This window comes from Nerophis ophidion, linkage group LG11 (genome assembly GCF_033978795.1).
Source record: "Nerophis ophidion isolate RoL-2023_Sa linkage group LG11, RoL_Noph_v1.0, whole genome shotgun sequence".
Lineage (NCBI taxonomy): Eukaryota > Metazoa > Chordata > Actinopteri > Syngnathiformes > Syngnathidae > Nerophis > Nerophis ophidion.
The window spans coordinates 4,152,924-4,159,747 of record NC_084621.1 but is presented as its reverse complement, the minus strand read 5'-3'; the positions used below and the strand labels follow the sequence as shown (position 1 = coordinate 4,159,747).

The following is a 6,824-nucleotide window of genomic DNA, read 5'->3' as shown; positions in this document are numbered from 1 at the left end:
AGCAGGCCATTATTCGCATGAGTAGTAACATTTTAACCTCACTGTATGCTGGCTCCAAACAAAACAACTAATATTTGCGTTTTATACTATTTCACTAAAGTATTAGAGTTGATCATGTTCTCGGATCGAATCCATAATTTTAATTTAGTAATAAATGGAAGATATCTCACAAGGAGAGGTAGGATGATATTTTAGCTTCCAAAGGGTGAAGTGCTACCAAAAAGATGTCACAGACGATGTTTGCACGTCAAGTGAAGTGAATTATATTTATATAGCGCTTTTTCTCTAATGACTCAAAGCGCTTTAAATAGTGAAACCCAATATCTAAGTTACATTTTTAAAGCAGTGTGGGTGGCACTGGGAGCAGGTGGGTAAAGTGTCTTGCCCAAGGACACAATGGCAGTGACTAGGATGGCGGAAGCGGGAATCGAACCTGCAACCCTCAAGTTGCTGGCATGGCCACTCTACCAACCGAGCCAAGTCATCATCGGGTGCATATCATACATAATCAGTGTTGGCAGGTATCATAATTTAACCAAAAAGCAAAACACAAAATCCAGTAACACACACGTTATTCAATTATGCTCGGAAAATTATTTTGAGGGAAGCTTGAGATGCCTCCGAGCAAAAACTACACAGGATCAACTGTTGATTGGCACCTCTGTTATATGGTGTGTTCGCCATGTTTGTATTGGTTTTTACCAAAAGGACTTTATCTTGATCACAGTCCCAAAACCAAACCCAAACTCAAGTCATTTCAAGAGACCCAAATAAAAAGGGTACAAAAGTAACATTAAGTTTATAAAGGCCTACTGTCCATCCATCCAAATTTCTACCGCTTATTCCTTTTCGGGGTCGCGGGGGGCGCTGGCGCCTATCTCAGCTACAATCGGGCGGAAGGCAGGGTACACCCTGGACAACTGAAATGAGATGTTTTTATTCAAACGGGCATAGCAGGTCCATTCTTTGTGTCATACTTGATCATTTCGCGATATTGCCATATTTTTGCTAAAAAGTTTTAGTAGAGAACAGACGACAAAGTTCACAACTTTTGGTCGCTAATAAAAAAGCCTTGTCTGTACCGGAAGTAGCGGACGATGTGCGCGTGACATCACGGGTTGTGGAGCTCCTCACATCTTCATATTGTTTACAATCATGGCCACCAGCAGCGAGAGCGATTCGGACCGAGAAAACGACGATTTACCCATTAATTTGAGCGAGGATGAAAGATTTGTGGATGAGGAAAGTGAGAGTGAACTACTAGGAAAAAATAAATAAATAAAGGACTAGAGGGCAGTGGGAGCGATTCAGATAGGGAAGAAGCTGTGAGAGGGCTTCACGGTGGCAGAGGGGTTAGTGCGTCTGCCTCACAATACGAAGGTCCTGCAGTCCTGGGTTCAAATCCAGGCTCGGGATCTTTCTGTGTGGAGTTTGCATGTTCTCCCCGTGAATGCGTGGGTTCCCTCCGGGTACTCCGGCTTCCTCCCACTTCCAAAGACATGCACCTGGGGATAGGTTGATTGGCAACACTAAATTGGCCCTAGTGTGTGAATGTTGTCTGTCTATCTGTGTTGGCCCTGCGATGAGGTGGCGACTTGTCCAGGGTGTAGTCCGCCTCCCGCCCGATTGTAGCTGAGATAGGCGCCAGCGCCCCCTGTGATCCCAAAAGGGAATAAGCGGTAGTAAATGGATGGATGGAAGATGCTGTGAGGGGGAGGGGGGTGGCAGGACCACTCGGCCAGGCCCAACCGCTTTGAACCCGACTCTGACGGAGTAGCATACGACATAGATCGCCTTCAGAATACAGAATGTTAAAAATGATCGCTGCATAATACACTGCACTTCATGTGTGTGTGGTCCAATCCAACCGTGTTCACTTGACATCTCTGTTCCATAAAGCTTGACTGTCATCTTTCGGGAATGTAAACAAAGAAACACCGGCTGTGTTTGTGTTGCTAAAGCCGGCCGCAATACACCGCTTCCCACCTACAGCTTTCTTCTTTGATGTCTCCATTGTTCATTGAACAAATTGCAAAAGATTAACCAACACAGATGTCCAGAATACTGTGGAATTTTGCGATGAAAAACAGACTAATTAATTAATAACAAAATGTCCTTTACAATCTGTGATGTCACGCGCAGGCGTCATCATACCGAGACGTTTTCAGCGCAAAATTAAAACTTAGTGAACTAAAGCGGCCGTATTGGCATGTGTTGCAATGTTAATATTTCATCATTGATATATAAACTATCAGACTGCGTGGTCGCTAGTAGTGGCTTTCAGTAGGCCTTTAAATAACGATGTGTTATTATACATTTTGATTGGGGAAATACATATTTAATCTCCAAGCAAATGGAATTAGTACTTGATGGATAATTCTTTGTTGGCAAAATGAGCAGTTAGACGTTTCTTCTAGTTGCTCACCAGGGAAACACACGCCTCGAGAAGCTTTTTGGTTCACTACTCCTTACATTTTCTCTTCGAATTATAAACGTGTCCAGGCTGTTTCTTTGCAAACTAAATGTTTCAGCTTCCTCCACTGATTTCCAATGGGATTAAAGTCCAAAGACTGGCAAGACTTAAGGTCATTCTTTTTTTTTTTTTTAGCCACTTCTTTATGTTTTAGGTCATTGCCATGTTTTCATCAATGGTTCTGTGGTGCATGACCACCTTCATCAGACCCTCTTCCTGTACCCTCAGCAGAGAGTTTCCACCCCCAGTGGGACTGTTTTGCTGGGTTTATATTCAGCATTTGCCAACATCCAAAAGAGCTTTGGTCTGATGTGTCCACATCACATTTTCCCAAGTCTTGTCTGGGACATCCAGGAGATGATTGTTGGACTTCAGACAGGCCTGTTTTCTTCTGCAGGTAATGCAGGATCCCCATTCATTATAGCAAATAGTTTACTAGTATTTTTACTTGGTGACTGTGGTTCCCACTTCCTTAAGATCATAAATCAGAACTTCCATTAAGTCCGGGCTGAACTGGAGCCTTGGATGTGGAGAGAGGTTTCTTGTATTTCTTCAACAGTGGTCCCGCTCTCATCAAGAGTCTTGTTCATGGTCTTGAAGACTGTTATAAAAATGATATCAATCAATCAATCAATGTTCATTTATATAGCCCTAAATCACTAGTGTCTCAAAGGGCTGCACAAACCACAACACAAACCACTACGACATCCTCGGTAGGCCCACATAAGGGCAAGGAAAACTCACACCCAGTGGGACGTCGGTGACAATGATGACTATGAGAACCTTGGAGAGGACCACATATGTGGGCAACCCCCCCCCCCCCAGGGGACCGAAAGCAATGGATGTTGAACGGGTCTAACATGATACTGTGAAAGTTCAATCCATAGTGGATCCAACACAGCCGCAAAGTCCAGTCCAAAGCGGATCCAACACAGCAGCGAGAGTCCCGTCCACTGCAGAGCCAGCAGGAAACCATCCCAAGCGGAGGCGGATCAGCAGCGCAGAGATGTCCCAGCCGATACACATTTATCTATTCTAAATCTTGAATAAACACAATCAAACATCTGCTTACAATGCCGCCTTTAGGATTTGCTCTATTCTGCCTATAAAGCCCTTAAAAACATCCAAACACCTCCATTGAGGTTGTATATGCATGATGTAAGTATATATGTAAAGCTGTATGATTATTACTCACTGCAGACTTCATGAGAGCCCAAAAATATATATATATATGACTTACTGTACAATATCTGCTATCATTAGGATGCACTGATAGGTTGCTCATATATTCCCATTTAGATGAATAATGACTCTTAATCCTCACTAAGAAAAAAAGGGTGGAACCAAGCGTCTTTTCCTGTCGTTCTCGCCATTACCGGGTCTAAATTGGCTGTCAAAGTGTACCAACTTGTCAGAATATGTAAATTATCCAAAAACTTTCCACTCTCTGAGTTTCCAGTGAACAGATGAGATCTGTCTTTGTTGCACCAAGCAAAGTCTTGGAAGATTCCGCTGTGTACGTTGGAAAGAGACGGGAGGGGTTATCTATTGTCCTCAAAGACCTGCCGAAGCTGAATCCAGGACGACCCCGAGACCAAGGCATCTTCTTCTTTTGTCTTCAATGTGACCGAAAACAAAGACTGTTTACATACTCCCCATTTCTGTTTTGACATGTGTTTTTGCATAAACATTGAATATCTAAATAAAAGAGGAGATGTGAACCTTTTTAGTCAGAGCGTGGTGCAGGACTGTACGGACAGATCTGAGTCCAAATTTAATTCTGTCTCTGTTTGATTCTTTGCCTTTTGTCTTGTTTAATAGATGGCATCAGTGTTTGAACCTGACAAAGACCATTATAGTCTTGTGCAGGTCTATAACCTTATCCCTGAGGTACTTTGACAAGTATTTGATCAGAAGAGAATTGATGATTGAGAATCGACCATGAATTGATTAATGTGGACCCCGACTTAAACAAGTTGACAAACTTATTCGGGTGTTACCATTTAGTGGTCAATTGTACGGAATATGTACTGAACTGTGCAATCTACTAATAAAAGTTTCAATCAATCAATCAAAGACTGTTTCTGTCCTGGATCTACAAACCCTGTTTCCATATGAGTTGGGAAATTGTGTTAGATGTAAATATAAACAGAATACAATGATTTGCAAATCCTTTTCAACCCATATTCAATTAAATATGCTACAAAGACAACATATTTGATGTTCAAACTCATTAATTTTTTTTTTTTTTTGCAAATAATAATTAACTTAGAATTTCATGGCTGCAACTCATGCCAAAGTAGTTGGGAAAGGGCATGTTCACCACTGTGTTACATCACCTTTTCTTTTAATAGTCAATACACGTTTGAGAACTGAGGAAACTAATTGTTGAAGCTTTGAAAGTGGAATTCTTTACCATTCTTGTTTTATGGAGAGTTTCAGTCGTTCAACAGTCCGGGGTCTCCGCTGTCGTATTTTACGCTTCATAATGCGCCACATATTTTCGATGGGAGACAGGTCTGGACTGCAGGCGGGCCAGGAAAGTACCCGCACTCTTTTTTTTACGAAGCCACGCTGTTGTAACACTTGTCTTGCTGAAATAAGCAGGGGCGACCATGATAACGTTGCTTGGATGACATATTTTGCTCCAAAATCTGTATGGACCTTTCAGCATTAATGGTGCCTTCACAGATGTGTAAGTTACCCATGCCTTGGGCACTAATACACCCCCATACCATCACACATGCTGGCTTTTCAACTTAGCGCCTATAACAACCCGAATGGTTATTTTCCTCTTTGTTCTGGAGAACACCACGTCCTCTGTTTCCAAATATAATTTGAAATGTGAACTTGTCAGACCACAGAACACCTTTCCACTTTGCATCAGTCCATCTTAGGTGAGCTCGGGCCCAGCCAAGCCGGCGGCGTTTCAGGATATTGTTGATAAATGGGTTTGGCTTTGCATAGTAGAGTTTTAACTAGCACTTACAGATGTAGCGACCAACTGTAGTTACTGACAGTGGTTTTATGAAGTGTTCCTGAGCCCATGTGGTGATGTCCTTTACACACTGATGTCGGTTTTTGATGCAGTACCTTCTGAGGGATCAAAAGTCCGTAATATCATTGCCTAGGTGCAGTGATTTCTCCAGATTCTCTGAACTTTTTAATGATTTTACGGACCGTGGATGGTAAAACCCCTAAATTCCTTGCAATAGCTCGTTGAGAAATGTTGTTCTAAAACTGTTCGACAATTTGCTTACAAAGTGGTGACCCTCGCCCCATCCACTCTGTATCAGTCCATCTTAGATGATCTTGGGTCCAGAGAAGCCAACGACATTTCTGGACGTTGTTGATAAATGGCTTTCGCTTTGCATAGTAGAGCTTTAACTTGCACTTACAGATGTAGCGACAAATTGTAGTTAGTGACAGTGGTTTTCTGAAGTGTTCCTGAGCCCATGTGGTGATATCCTTTAGAGATCGATGTCGGTTTTTGATACAGTGCCGTCTGAGGGATCGAAGGTCACGGTCATTCAATGTTGGTTTCCGGCCATGCCGCTTACGTGGAGTGATTTCTCCAGATTCTCTGAAACTTTTGATGATATTACGGACCGTAGATGTTGAAATCCCTAAATTTCTTGCAATTGTACTTTGAGAAACGTTGTTCTTAAACTGTTTGACTATTTGCTCACGCAGTTGTGGACAAAGGGGTGTACCTCGCCCCATCCTTTCTTGTGAAAGACTGAGCATTTTTTGGGAAGCTGTTTTTATACCCAATCATGGCACCCACCTGTTCCCAATTAGCCTGCACACCTGTGGGATGTTCCAAATAAGTGTTTGATGAGCATTCCTCAACTTTATCAGTATTTGTATTTGTCACGTGTTGCTGGCATCAAATTCAACAGTTAATGATTATTTGCAACAACAAAAAAAAATGTTTATCAGTTTGGACATCAAATATTTGTAGCATATTCAACTGAATATGGGTTGAAAATGATTTGCAAATCATTGTATTCCGTTTATATTTACATCTAACACAATTTCCCAACTGATATGGAAACGGGGTTTGTACACCGCGAGTGCAGAACGCTTGCTGGTTAAGTACGGGATCAAACAGTTATTTCCCTCAATGAAATATAAATAATAAATGATAAAAGGGTTGTAGTTGTATAGCGCTTTTCTACCTTCAAGGTACTCAAAGCGCTTTGACACTACTTCCACATTTACCCATTCACACACACATTCACACACTGATGGAGGGAGCTGCCATGCAAGGCGCCAACCAGCACCCATCAGGAGCAAGGGTGAAGTGTCTTGCTCAGGACACAACGGACGTGACGAGGTTGGTACTAGG

General features: G+C 42.2%; 1 protein-coding gene across 6 annotated transcripts in view; it reads right to left on the bottom strand.

The window, feature by feature from the left end:
- Positions 1-6,824, bottom strand: part of adgrb1a (adhesion G protein-coupled receptor B1a) — a 468,831-nt gene that overhangs the window by 72,623 nt on the left and 389,384 nt on the right. The window lies entirely within an intron of this gene.